Source organism: Urocitellus parryii, chromosome 6 (assembly GCF_045843805.1).
Source record: "Urocitellus parryii isolate mUroPar1 chromosome 6, mUroPar1.hap1, whole genome shotgun sequence".
NCBI classification, from domain to species: domain Eukaryota; kingdom Metazoa; phylum Chordata; class Mammalia; order Rodentia; family Sciuridae; genus Urocitellus; species Urocitellus parryii.
The window spans coordinates 51548040-51563332 of NC_135536.1; positions in this window are offsets into that span (position 1 = coordinate 51548040).

Consider the following 15293-nt stretch of genomic DNA (forward strand, 5'->3'; position numbering starts at 1 on the left):
TTTTGCTCTAAAACACAAAGTCTGCAGTGCAAAAGTGGACAGAGCCAGTGTCTCTTCATTTGCCCTCCACTTTGTTGGCTGTTTTTATACAATTCAGATTCAATAGAAGCAGCTGTCAGGAATTAGTGGGAAAGGACTGAGAGAGGTGGGACTGTGGTGGATGTGGACAGCTTTTGGTTTTCTCTACATATCAAGGCCTAGGTGCAGGCAGACTCTTTACCTTATAGAATGCTCTTTGAATTTCAGAGGGCCTTCCATACAGGGATCTTCTGCCTTTAGGCACCTGGTACTGGAAATAATTCCTTTGGCAAGGGCTTCTAATTCTCCTCATAAAAGCTTTTTAGAACTGTGGGTCCATGCAGAGTTCTTTCTGGGCCCAGTGTCTTGTCAAATTAATCAAGTAACAATCCTGCCAACAGTCCATCTTAGGGAACTCTCCTTTCTTGCCTCCCTTCAAGTGAGTGAAAGTACAACCCCTTCCTTTAGTAGCTCACTGCCACTGGCTTACCAGGAAGAGAGCTATAACCAGGTCCTTGACTTTCAATTCAAATATTGCTTCTTCTGAACCCCAGCTTCAGGGCATCCATGTTTGTCAAGCCCCTTGAGAGTTTCTCTTGAAATCTCTTTCCCCGCCCTGGTGGATAAAGGGCACATTGTGGAACTATGGGGGGAGGTGGGCATTCTAATTACTTCACTACAGCCAGTTTTCTCCATCCTTTTTGACTCCATCCTTTTTCACTCCCGCTCAAATCCCATAAGTTGGTTAAAAAAGAAAGAAAGAAAGAAAGAAAGAAAGAAAGAAAATATGTTTTTCTTGGCATGACCAACACATATGGTCTGTTCTATTTTTCTCAGCCTTTGATGTCTCTCTCTATAACAGTAAAACAAATTATAACAGGAAACGTATACCACACAAGTACATACATTCACGTGCTTATATAGGGACGAGATATTTATGAGAGTGGTTCCTCAGAAAAGTGCTAGAAACTGGGGTTCTTACGTTTTATTTTGAACTTCAATCTAAATTGCAATAAACTGTAATTTTATGCCCCCAAAGCTATAAGTAATTTAGTTTTCATTCTCATCATTATAAACATCTTGCAATAAAATGTCCTCTCAGGATTAATAATTTCATGTTGCTATATCTCACAGTACATAAATATTGAAAACATAACTTTCAAAACTAAAACATAAATCTATAGATGAATTGAGAAAACAATCTGTGTATTATATATTCACATCCATATACGATATTCTGTTTGAGTTGCCATAATGAAGTAAAAATGTCAATACATACAAAATTATATAGAACAAGTTTAATATTTTAAATGAGATTAGAAGTACAAACTAAAAAAGAACAAAGAGGGAAAATACAAATTATCAACATCAGAAATGAAGAAGAGTTATCATTATTGATATCATACAAATTAAAAGTAAAATGAAGAAATAGCATGAACAACTTCATAACCAGATATTTAATAACTTACACAAAATGGAACAATTCTTTTAAATATAAACTATCATCAAAATTCTCACCAAGAGAAATTGATAGTCTGAATAGTCTTGCATGTACTTAAGAATTTGAACTAATAATGAATAACCTTTCAAAATTCAAAGCACCAAGTCCAAATGAATTCAATGATAAATTTCCCCAAACATTTAAGAAAAAAGATTATGCTAATTATCTATAATCTCCATAAAGCAGGAGGAAAAAAAAAACAAAACTTCTTATTCATTCTAACAGCCAAGCATTGTCCAAATGCCAAAACCAGGTAAGAGATATTACAAGAAAGAAAAACTACAGATTAATATGTCTCATGAACATACATACAAAAATTAACATTAGCAAATCAAATCCCGATGTTGTATAAAAAGAAGAAAATGTGAATTAATTGTCTTTCCAAAGAAGAAAATGTGAATTGTCTTCCAAAATTAATTATAAATTCAATGCAATCCTCATCAAAACTTGAAGATAATTTTATAGGTTTCAACCGAGTCTAAAGTTCACATGAAAGAGAAAAGGGACTGGAAAAGTCAATGAAACATTGTAGAAGGAGAACCCCAGAGGGCTTTCTCTTCCTGATATAGAAATATAATGTCAAGATATAGAGAGAGTAAGGATGAAGCAGGATATTGTTGCAGAATCACACAGAGTAGTGAAGCAGCAAGCTGAACCTAGTAACTAGAAATGAATATTTGGGGATTTACTTTATGACAAAAATAGCATTTTAAATAAGTGGAGAAATAATGGCTATAAAAAATGGTCTTGAAATATTTGCTCTCCTATTAGATAATAATAGAGTTAAATCATCAGCAGATTTTCAGAAAACTAAACATCAAGTAGATTAATGGGGTACATCTAAAAACAGAATCTTATGTTTAATATGCCCAATGAACATATGTAAAGGTGCTCCAGTTCACTAATAGTACAGATTAAAAATGTCAGCGAGGTGCCATTTAGTAAATTGCATGTAGTGAAAATAAAAAAGGCTGATAATATCTTTGGTTAGCGAGGCTGAACAGAAATGAATACTGTTGGGGTAATACTTTGGAAGCTTCAAAACATTTTTTTAAACTATAGTCCTTTTATAAAGGAATTCCATTTTGGGAAGGTATTCTAAGAAAATACACTAAGCTATGTATAAGAATTTTCATTGTAGTATTGTTAATAATAGTGAAAAGCTGGAAAAACTTGAAGAGGAGTGGCTAAGTACTCTGAGATGATGGTGTGTTCATACCATGGAATTTTACAGGGTTTTTATAAGGTTTGAAAACATAGATAATATACTTTCATCATATATTGAATATAATATTATTAAACCACTTACTACATATCTACTCATGCTTTCAAATTTGGTGGTTAGAGAGTTAAACTGAATTTGAGATAAGCTTTATGTAATGATGTGGAAAGACTCCAAGCCATGGTGGAAGTGAAAAAATAAAATTGTATATTGCATAATCCTACTTGTACAAAGATGTGTATGTTTACATTAGTGTCTGTAGTATCATGGAGAGAAAACTAGTAGCTGTAGACAAATTTTTTATCAATAGTGGTGAAATAGGAATAGAAATAGTAATTGGAGAAAATGAAGCAGAGGCATTCCTATTTGTTTTTTATTGGATTAATTACAAAAGCTTATTTTAATCTGTTACTCATTTACTTTAAAAAATGTTCCAGAGCTTTCCTGTCCATAAGCATATTGTGAGTCAGCATGGTGATGTGGCTACTGAAATTGAAAGCTCTTCAAATGGAATGCATTGAAATAGATTTTAGAGTTCTGAAGAAGTCCTCAAGTACTGCCCGGAGGAAGTGGAGACAGAGGCAGAGTCCAAAAGAGTGAGATTTATGAATTCCACTCCAATCAGAACAACTCATTTAAAGAAATCTGTGTACTAAAGTTATTAAGGTTTAGATATGAGGTGTTCCCCCCAAATTCTTGTGTGACATAATTCAAGAAGGTTTACATGTAAAATGATTGGATTGTGATAGCTATAACCTCATCAGTACATTAATCCACTGATAGGGATTAAAATTGGATAACTAAATGCATGTGGGTGTGGCTAGAGGAGGCAGGTCATTGAGGTGTGCCTTTGGGGTTTATATTTTGTCCCTGGTAAGCCAAGCTTAGTCTCTCTTCTTCTTCATGGCTGTCACATTCTGAGCTTCCTTTCTCTGTCAAGCCCTTCTGACATGATGTTCTGCCTCATCTCAGGCACAGAGTGGTAGAGTTGGCTGTCTATGAACTAAAACGTCTCTGAAACTGTGAGCCCCAAATAAACTTTTTTTCCTATAAAATTATTCTTGTCAGATCTTTGAGTCATAACAGTTAAAAAGCTGATCAAAACAAAAATGCTACATAAGCTTTAGCTTAAAAATAAAGTGTGAAGGTGGGGCTACCATTCAAGACATTATGTTGAAATTTATTATCTCATCAGGATGTTGATGCCCCCTTCTCTGCTCTGCTGGGAGATTTCCTGGTGCCTGGACTTATTTATTTCTCTTTCATCACATGATGGAAATCATTGCAATGGATGTACTCCAAGGAGTAGACCCCAGTGGTGAAGGGATTCATAACACTATGGAAAACAATTGAGGAAGCCATCCTTGGGGAGGAGACAAAAGTGCTGACCGCAGTTATTGGAAGATCTGTCAGGCAGGTAGATTGGTTCTATGTGGAAGGAGGAGTAGGACGAAAACCAGAGTTTTTAGGTCTCCAAAGATGAAATGGGCTACCTTGGGAGGCAGTGGGTTCCCCATCACCAGCATAGTGCAATCCAAAACTACTCAGCAATCATGTTTGTGGTAAGGATTCCAACATTAGATGAGGATTTGACTAGAAACCTCCAATTTTAATTCTTTCCACAAATATTACCTTCCAGGATTCAAGCAATGTGTGGGGCACTAGAAATATAGAGTTAATTTGGGAAAGACATTTTTTCTACTCTTGGTAAAAATCCAAAAGTAAGAAGAACAATTACAAAACAAAACAAAGCAAACAGTTTCAAATTTTAGTTTTTGCTCTGTGGATAATAGGACATGGTGAAGTAATTAAGAGTAACAGAACTGAAGATGTTTTTAGATAAAATGTCAAGGAAGTATCCTCAGAAGAGATCTTTGTGGATACCTGAGGATGAGAAGAAGTCATTCATATAAAAATCCTTTTTTAGGCAGAAGAAACAGAACAGTAAAAATATTAGAAAGCTGTTGCAGAATTCATTAATTCAGTTTTGAGTTTTAAATGACAAAGAAAGAAAGAAAAAAGAATTATACACAAAGATCAAAGATTTATTACAGGTAAATAATTTTGAAACTCAATTGGTACAGTCACATGAATAGGCTGAAGAAGAGAAATAATATCATTATGTCAGTTGATAGAATAAAGCTACTTACAAAATCAACCAACCATTCTTGATTTAAAAAACAAACTCTAAGCCCTCTAAGCCAATTAGAAATGAAGGAAACTTCTTTAATTTTATGAAGGACAATTATAAAAATTATCCAAAAATGACTGTTATACTCACTAGTGGGAAACTTAATATTTATTCCTCAGAAAGAAGCCAAGAATGTTCTCTTACTAGTACTATTCAACAGCATACTGGCAACTTTAAGAGAAAAGGGAAACACAAAGCATATGATATATATCTGTAAGGAAGAATTAAATCTGTGTTTGCAAATCACATAACTATCTATCTAAAAAATGAAAAAAAATATAAAATGCATAAAAAATCTAGAACAAATTTATGAGTATACCAAAGTCACAGAATACAATGTTAATACATGTTTAGGAAATATACAATATATAAAATATACAAGGTAAATATATGAAAATCAGCAATGATCAGCTGGAATTTCAAATAAAAATTTATAATAACCATTTTAATAGCATACAAAATTGAAATATTTAGGTGTGAATCCAATAGAATATGTTTAGGATCTATTCAGGGAAAAATAAAAAATTTTAATGAAAGAAATAAAAAAATAGAAAATTATTTTATGTTCATGTTTGGAAGACTCAGAATTATTGTGATACAAATTCTTAACTTGATTGATAAATTTATCACACTCCCAATCAAAATCTAGTAAATTATTTTATAGATATTGACAAACTGATTCTAAGATTACATGGAAAAATAAAAATCTAGAACAGCCCAAACACAATTGAAGAAGAGCAATAATATTAAAGGATTTATACTACCCAATATCAAGGTTTGCTATAAAGCTATGGTAGTCAACACAGAATGGTTTTGGCACAGAATAGCCTCCTGGACAAATGGGAAAGAAAAAAGAGCCCAGAAATAGACCCACACAGATATAGTGAATCTTTGACAAGAGTGCAAAGGTGATTCAATTGAGAAAGGATAATCATATCAACATATAGAATTAGAATAATTGTACACTTGTATAGAAATGTATCTAGGCATACATCTAAAACATTTCATATAAGTTAATAAAAAATGTGTTATCCTAGTATAAAACTCAAAAGTCTAAAAATTCTAGAAGAAAACAGGAGAAAAATCTAGGTGACTTGGGATATATTTGGTTATTTTTTTCTTTTTGATATCCATTGAAAAATTTCTTTCAATTTTTAATCTGGAAAGTGGCCATAGATTTTGGATACATTTCTATATTAGTCAACTCAGGCTTTCATAACAAAATATCATTATCTGAGTGTCTTAAAAAAAAGGAATTTATTTTCTTACAGTCTAGAGGTCGGGAAGTAACAGCTGATTGGGTGGTTCTTGTGAGAGCGGTCTTCCTGGATTGCAAACGGCCACAGTTTTTCTGGGTCCTCTTATGGTGGAAAGAGAACTCTCTTGTCTCTTTTCTTATAAGGATACTAATCCCATTGCATCAGGGTTCCACCTGATGACTTAATGGTCACTGAAAATGACTTAATGGTCACCTGAAAGCCCAGTCTTCAAATAGAGTCACTATGATGGTCAAGGTTTCAACCCATGAATTTTAGAGGTCACCATTCGGTCCATAGCAATTTTCACTTGATCTTAGCAAATGGTTCTTATTTGCATGTTTTAAATAGAAGCCCTCAGCTTGCCAAGAAAGTACACTGAAACCACACTCATAGAGGTTCTGGCTGTGACTCAGAGGACATTAGCATTCTGTTTCAGCACAGAAGTGTGGGTGTCTTTGGGAACATATTTGTTGTGAGCTATGTTTTTTGTACATCATGTTACATATTCCTGGACACAACTACCCTTCATGAAACCCAAACCTGGCTTATAATAGGAATTTCCCAGATTGTTAGTCAATGTGGTTTAAACCTACAGAAGAAACAAAGAAAAATTACATTCTAAATTCAGAAAGAAAAAATGAAACCATAGCACATATATTTATCACTAGTATCCATCTTTCTTGAGAATTTTATATTATGACATTAGATAAGAACCATAGGCTTTATCAGAACACAAAACAACAACAACAACAATAACAACAAAAAACAGACTATTTCAACACACACAATAAAATGTGATATTCAGGCAACTGTGTAGATGGTTTAGAAACTCAAGTATTTTTTTTTTCTAATGGATTTAGTTAATATATCCTTTCTGTATTACTTTAGAAATATATAAGCAATAGACTTAGCTTAAAGGCTATTTGGATGCAAGGACTCGTCTATCTCCTTTTCAGAACTTAAATAATTAAGTAGATGAAAATATATATGAACTAATTCTGTGGCACCCTTTATGTTTCTATTGGGGGTAAACACTAATCAGTGCCCAGGAACACTTGCAGGGAAACAAGAACTACAAAGCATGTGAGAACCAAGGACATGGAGAGTGAAACCTGGTCATTTCCCTTATCTCCAATTTTTAGGTGAGAATCAGGGTAACCTTGGTTGTAAAGTAAATGAACAAATTCATAAAACATCTGAAGGAACCCACCTGTGTCGTGGACATGTAACTTATTCCATATATTTGCCATGTTTGTAGGCATGTTCTATTTTATCTTGGCCTGACACCACTGGGGAATCTGAGCAATAAAATGTCCAAAACCTATCTGCTGAGTTCTCTAAATTCTTTCTTTGGGATCAGTAAACCCTATGCTTAGGGTGTTTGCAGTCCTGAGGTTGAACCTTGTCTTACTGCAGAATTGAATTCAGAGAAATACTATATACAATCATGAAGTAAAATATATACCTTTATTTTCTCAAATCCACTTAAAGCTAATTTGTAGCCTACAACTGCTTTTTCTTAAATCTTCTTACTTTCCCCCTCTAAGTATCCTGCAGCCTTAAACTCTACAAATTATTTCCTTCTTCTTTAAACACTTCAAAATATTTCCTCTGACTTTCTTACCACATACTCTTATTTAGCTCCTGTTTCTTTCCAAGTCCTCATTTTCTTAGGTTTCTGGTAGCCACATTCCTTCTGTTATATGTGCTGATTTCTTTGGTGACTTTAATGTCCTGAGACCATTGGAGAGGTGTTGGGATCCCTATGATAACCAGGTAGCTTTTTGAGCATGGGTGGACTAACAGATGGGATAGGTATTAGAGGAAGGAAGGCTGTTTCCTAAACTGGAGACGGGGGCAGGACAGCCTTTCTTTTCACCTCCAGCAATGTCTGCCTTTGTAGGTTCATTCACTACCACCCAGGAGGTCCAGCAAGCTCTGCCTTCCACCATCTGATGGTTTTCCAGTGTTCAAGAGAACTGCAGGCTGGATTGACAAGCAAGGAAACACAGACATTAGCACTTTTGAGTGGCTGATTAAATCATAAGCTAAGATGCTATAAATGTAAATTAGGAATGTTTCCACCATAATAGTCTGCATTTCAATAAAAATTCCCTGTTCTTTTCCAATATGACAACTTGCTGTAATCTTCAGATTCAAACCAACCTTGCTTCTTGAAAGTATAAATAGTTCTTCTTGAAAAGAACTAGTTAGGTGACTTGATAGCAAAAACACAGACGAACAAAGAAAGCATAAAGTTTCTGAAAGGGATGTATGAGACTACTCGTAGACATCCTGCTGCTTCTCGTTCCCCAATTACTGAAAGCAAAGTGTTACCATTTGCCTGCATTTGGAAACTACTCTCCTGTGATAAATGTTCTTACTAAGGGACTTTTTGAAAATATGCTGCAAACACTTCTTTTTGCTTGAATATGATTCCTTTTTAATTGAAAATTGTTTTCATCACATTTAAATAGCACCAAATATTTCTTTCTTAACATTATGTACAATAAATTTAAAAATAAATTGCTGATATGGTATTTATTGACATCTGTACAATTAATTCAAGCAGGCTTAAAAGAAGGTGGCATTTTGTCTTCAAAAGACTCCTACTAATGGGCTGAGGTTGTAGCTCAGTGGTAGAGCGCTTGCCTTGCATGCGTGAGGCACTGGGTTCAATTCTCAGCACTGCATATAAACAAATAAATAAAGGTCCATTAATAACTTATAAAATATTTTTTAAAAGACTCCTGCTACAAATTCGTGGATTCGCAAAATATCCCGTAGCAATTTTTCAATTGCCCAACACACCATCATCTATAATACATTCCCCCAGCTGATGTATTTACGGCACTTCCAGTTCCTCCGGTTCAAGAAAATAATCTTTGTAAGAGTAAAAAAAAAAAAAAAAAAGAGTTAATTCTTCAGGATGCTCCTTGATTCTTAGAAAATAATTAGGAAGACTGATAACATAAAAAGTCCACGAAAGAATAATAATGGAAGAATAAGATCAGCCAAGTCAGTCAATCCTTCAGACTCTATGATTCTAAATATTAATCACGGAAATTAATCACATGCCAAAGACAAAATGATAATATTTTCCATCATTTCAAAGTTTTCACTGAATTTTTAGCTGGTATAGATAGACAAGTGATAGATGTTTGATCTCACATTCCAATTCTATATCCTACGCCCAAGATTTCTACATATTGTTAACTTGAGAAGGTCAATTGTCCTTGAAATCTCCCTATGGAGCACAGATTGCTCATACTTACTTCTGATACATTTAGTCTATGCAGCTATGAATGTTATAAGCCCTGAAAAGCTGTTTCTTTAAGGCTCTTTCAGAGTCTTTAGTGAGTGGAAGCTGGGGCAAGTGGCAAGGGTTCCCTTTCACTATAAAATTGTATTTTTATAGCTATATGTATGTACATATATGTATATACATATATGCAAACACACAAACATGCATAAATTTGCTTGATTGCAACCATAAAAAATGTGTCTGGGGTATCAGTATTACATAGGATCTGTCTACATTAGTTTCTTTAAAGAAATTCTAGAAAAGGACTTATTTTACTTTTTTGTAACAATGTCAATCTTTTTAATTCTGGTAATTTAACAATTCTGAATTGTGCTATAGTCACATTAAATTTGAAATAAAATGCAATGTTTTCATTGAAATGGTTTTTCAAGCTTGATACTATTGACATTTTGGGCTAGAATTCTTTATTGTAGAAAGATGGCTTGTGCATTGGATGATGTTTAGCTGCATCCCTGGCTACTACCCACTAGATGCCAGTATTATTCCTCAGTGGTGACAACAAAAATTGTCTCCAGACATGGGCAAATGTCCCCATGGAGGGCAAAGTCACCCTCTAGCTGAGAGCTACTGCTTTATAATAAAAGGACTATCTAAACATTCCATTAATAGTCATTCTTAACATATGACATTATTGTTAATAATGTCCACATTTGGGTTTACTTCTGTGGACCTTTGTGGGTATGAGTACTTTAAGACTCTGTTTTCTGATAGAAATCAATATAACTCCTTTGTTTCCATGTAATAGATATTTCCCAATTTTAGTAAAATTTGAAGATATATGTGCAAAATCTGAAGCCTAACCAAACAATTGTTTTTGATTAAAACTGTGAGCACATGCAAATTCCTCTTTCTGTATATTGGCTTTCTCTCTTTCATATGTTGAGGTAGGAAGAGATGGTTTTGATTGTTGTCTCCACATAGTTCATTGATGGCATCTGCTGCTTTGCCCTCAGCACCTTCAGAAATTCCAAGGCAAATTAATGGCCAGATGGTTTTTACCTGTATAAAAAACCTTTCTGGATATTCAGCCTATTTTAGCACAGTGCCTTATGTCCTAAAGGGAAAGCCAAGAGTAATTTAATGCCATTAGGCAGGGTGAAATTTAGAAAATGTGGTCTATTTATGCTTTAAAATTCTCCTTCCTCTAGTTTTGCATGTTCCTTCTATTTCTGCATAATACATCATCCCTTTGTGATACCATTCAGTATTGACTGCTGTGAATATTTTTTTCCTCTTTACATTTTAGTAAAATATTATTCTAGTAATGTTCTGGACCAATTTGGTTTTACATAAAGATGGAATGTAGCTCATATTTAAGAAACAGGTACATGAAAATCTATGTTACTAAGTCTAAACTTAAAACTCTAAAACTATTGATATGCAAATGAATATTTAAATTGCAGTGTATTTCAAATATTTTTCTAATAACATGCTCATTGTATCAAAATTATTAAATATAGTAAAATCAATGAAAAAAATTTAAGTCACCTAGAGATAGTAACTGTCAACTTCAAATATAACAACTGCTGAGCTGCAGCCTCACTGTAAAAATCAAATATGTGCACACACATATATAAACACATTTTTAATACTAAGAAGCCCATATGCAGTGAGTTAAAGAAATAATGTATATTTTACTCTATGTTATAATTTTATTTATTCCCTGTGAACGAAAGAAGTATCCCCTTTGAAAATAATATGCCAATCTCTATTTCTAGAGAATTTTTAAATCCTTGAAAAAAATATTCAGGTATGCTGTTTGGGTAAAGATCCCAAAGTGATAGCTAAACATCACTAAAAATATACCTAAGGAAAACTAATAAATATTGTACTTTCAAAGAAGTGAGTAGTGAACTTATTTGGTATGCAGCTGCTACCTCTGAGTCTCTACCACAAACTTGTAGTTAGATTTATAAAAATTGAAATAAAATATACTAAAAATAAGCAAGTAAATTGATATATAGCAACTTAATTATTTATTAGTTTGGTTTATTTTAGTTGATTTGATAATTGAAAATGGCAATATCAGTTATTCAGATTTGCTGGATGAGTATTTGTAATGCTTATGAAAAACCTATCTGGAAAACCTTTGGATGCTTGGATAGTTAATCAGAAGTTCTTGGACAAAACCTTTTCTTTTTCTGTCATGATCAGAATGACTTGTGAGTTTCTGCCAAGTGTAGGCTCAAGGAGAAAGTATGAGCTGCCTCCATGTGGTTGAGTTATGGCAGGAACCGTTTAGAAAGCAATCCTTCTGCAGATATGGAAAGTGCTTAAGTGATCTATGTGCAGGATGTTTATATTTCCAATGACTTCTCTCCTGTAGCACCTGGTACCATTCAGACCACTGTGCAATTTCATGCTCAGACAATTTATTTCCTTTTATGTTATGCAAGTGGATAGATTTTTATTTTGTTTAATAAAGTGAATTTTAAAAATATTTCAGTTTTGCCATGATTTAAGTTACCAAGCATCATTTATTTCACCACATGTTCAGTGCTATTGCAGTTATAAATCAAAATGATTTGCCTAAGCATGTTGCAGTTAAAACCTGTTAGAATAGTATTATGGGGGAAGTATTATACCCCTCTGATATTAATTCAATTTTAACAGTGTGATGGGAGTACATTGTTTATACAATAGAACTAGGCATTAAGCTACAATGAGAAAATTGCTGCCTGTGACAAAGTTATGGTGATGTGGTGTCTTGAAATGGTTGATAAAGCTTGAAAAGAACTATTTCCTGCTGGGTGGACAACTATAGCATATATTTATAAATTTTTCAAATCCATTCACTTTCAACTAAATTTGTAGGACCTTCATAACATTATGCTTACATACTGATGGAATGAACTACCGTGGCAACATGTTTGGTCCTAAAGTAAACATTGCCATTTGTAGACATCATGATTAGAAAATAGTTCATGGTAGCTATTACTAGTAGGTTAGAATAATTTTATGTTGCTTCTGATTTTCAGTTTTTTTTCTTTTAAGCATACTATAAAAGAAATGCTGGTAAATATTTTGAAAAATATTTCAAAAACAACTGAGAGTGAAAGTAAAACATTAATATTTTAAAATTTTTTCTCCTATCTCTTTTATAAAATGAATGTCCTATTGTTTTATTTCATGACAGACAGTATAGAATACACATGAGCTTCATGAATTCTGGAACTGGATTTCCCAGATTAGTATCACAGTTTTATTATATCAGGCTGGTTACTAGTTATCTAACTTTGATTCTCAGCTTTTTCATTCATAAAATGGGAATAATTATAGTACTTAATTCACAGGATGTGTTATAAGAGAACACAATATTATCAAGTGAGAATACTGAAAAAGAGAGAGCAAAGAATTAGTAATCATGTCTACATGCATTATGTAATGAGTGATTATATAATGCATGTAGACATGATTTAATACATGGAATCAGTACCAAAGTAGTATATTGGTTAAGATATTTATGCAAATAATAAAACATAAAGAGGAGGCTCCATGAGTCTCATGTGAATCTTTAACTGGAAAATCAAATAATGAAGTCCCAATATATGTTTTAATATCTGATTCATGTAAAGCTCATGGAACCTCTTGAAACTAATTTTTTATTGGCATGGCTGGTATTTCTTTTATAGAATCCTAACATTGCATATGAAAATTGTAGAGTCCTGGAATAATGTTATCTTCTTCATTGTTTTCAATGAAGGACTTGCTTTGTTTTCTGACAGAAGGAGAGATTATATTCAGATTATTTTGATCCACTTGAGAATGGGTTTCAGATTTCCTTGGGGCTGGCCTATTTCTTTTTTCTTTTTTTTTTTTTTTTTTGATCCCAGCCATTTACATCTACGACATAATTCTTTCAAAGCCTCAACTAGAACTCAAGGGTTTGTAACAAATTCTTGGATTGTTTTTTTGTTATCCTAGCACCATGAGATCATGAAATCTGTGCTCAGACTTTTAGCTTTTAAGGCCTGCTTTCTCCTTGTTTTATTTTGCCTTTTTTTTTCTTCTCTTTTTTCCCCTAGCATTTTGCTCATTGTTTTAGAGACTTAGGGTTTGGCAAATACTTAGATGAAAAATTAAATAGTGAATTTCAAGTTCACGTATATGACTTTCTCTTCTCCAGTATGATAGCCCCTCAAATACTGCTCATTTTGGCATTCCAGCTGCAGTGCTGACCTCCACAGCCAGTAAACACCCACAAGTACCTGGACCCCTGGCTTAGCTGGATTCAGTTCTTCCCAATGCTTTCTTTAATTGTAGCCTTCAAGTAAGTATTTAAAGCAGATATCTGTGCTATGTAGAATAAAGGATTGTTAGTTGTCTAACCGAGATAATGTCTGCACTGAATGGGTAAGAAATCCTTGTACCTCTCCTCATCATAATTATTTAATTATTAGAGAAACGTGTGAGTTCTCTGTGTTTCCCATTATTGACATTAGTTTGATTATATTTTTCATTTTCTCTTATATTATTTTTCAAATGCGTCTGGAGTAGGTAACTTGCAATTTAGTTTGTTATATCAAATCCCAAAGAATCATAACAAACCTGATGTGAAAGATTATTACCCACAGATTCTATATTTTGGGATCTGAGTGCCTGCTGCATAAGGCTTGTGACTGCCCATCTTGAGGAGGTGGAAAATGTGCCTTATGCATGGTATGGCATCACACGGGTGAATGTTGTATATGGATATTGGGGAACCCAAATGTATACCACAAGGGATTTTATTTGTTGCACATGTAATACATTGTCTTACTTTGTTCCTTACTAATCCAACTGAACTCTTGTTGAAAGCAGTAAGCTTCTAAACTTTTATATTTCCTAACCTTCTTTGCATACATAAATAAGCATATGATTTAGTTCCACCAAAGGACATATGAACAAGTCATTAACCACACTTGCCAGGAAAGAATACTAAAAGAAAGGACATGTCAGCTGATACAGGTCTTCCCTGCTTCCACTCTGTGTGTCCTTTTTCTTCCTGCTTCCAATACTAATGTAAGGACTAGAACTATAGCTTCTCTCCTCATTATCCTCACAATTGTTTTCTTAGTTACTGCACCATTCATTTATTTAAATTTTTTTTTCTAATACAAAATCATAAAAGTTCTACATATTAATGTCTGGGTTCTGATGTTCATGACCAGTTGATATAAATGTTCCCACCTTACCTACCATCTGATGTTAGTAATGTGGGAAAGTAAGACCCCCAAGTTGTGTAAAACACTATACACTGACCTCTTTTCCATAGAGATATACTCCAAAGTATCAGAATCTGCATGTCAGGTAAAAAATCACCACACAGTATTCTATTTTCCTCAGAACACCAGCGAATCTACATTTTGTGGAATTGAATGTCAATAAATATATGTTTACTTCAATTATACACCAATATTACAAAAGACTTGAAATTGGCTGACTATAATTTATACTTTGGGGATTTAACACATAGCCTAGTATTTTTTCTATCAATGGCTTAAATAATAGGTAGTTAGAACAAAGGTGTACAATCCATCAAACCAAGATGCTTTTTGGCATTATACATTTCTTTACAAGTGGTATTCCAATCAGATGGATATATAATTGAATTTCTAAGCAACCTAAGCCATTAGCACTGAGATGTTCTACAAAGTTAATGGTTTGCTAATGTTGGATCCAATAGTATTTATAGGTCCATGCAAAACAGTCCATTTTTATATGTGTTAAGATTTATTCAGTCTTCTATTTAAATCCTTAAGTATGTATGTCTGAGTCTCAGATGAGTATTGTTTTCA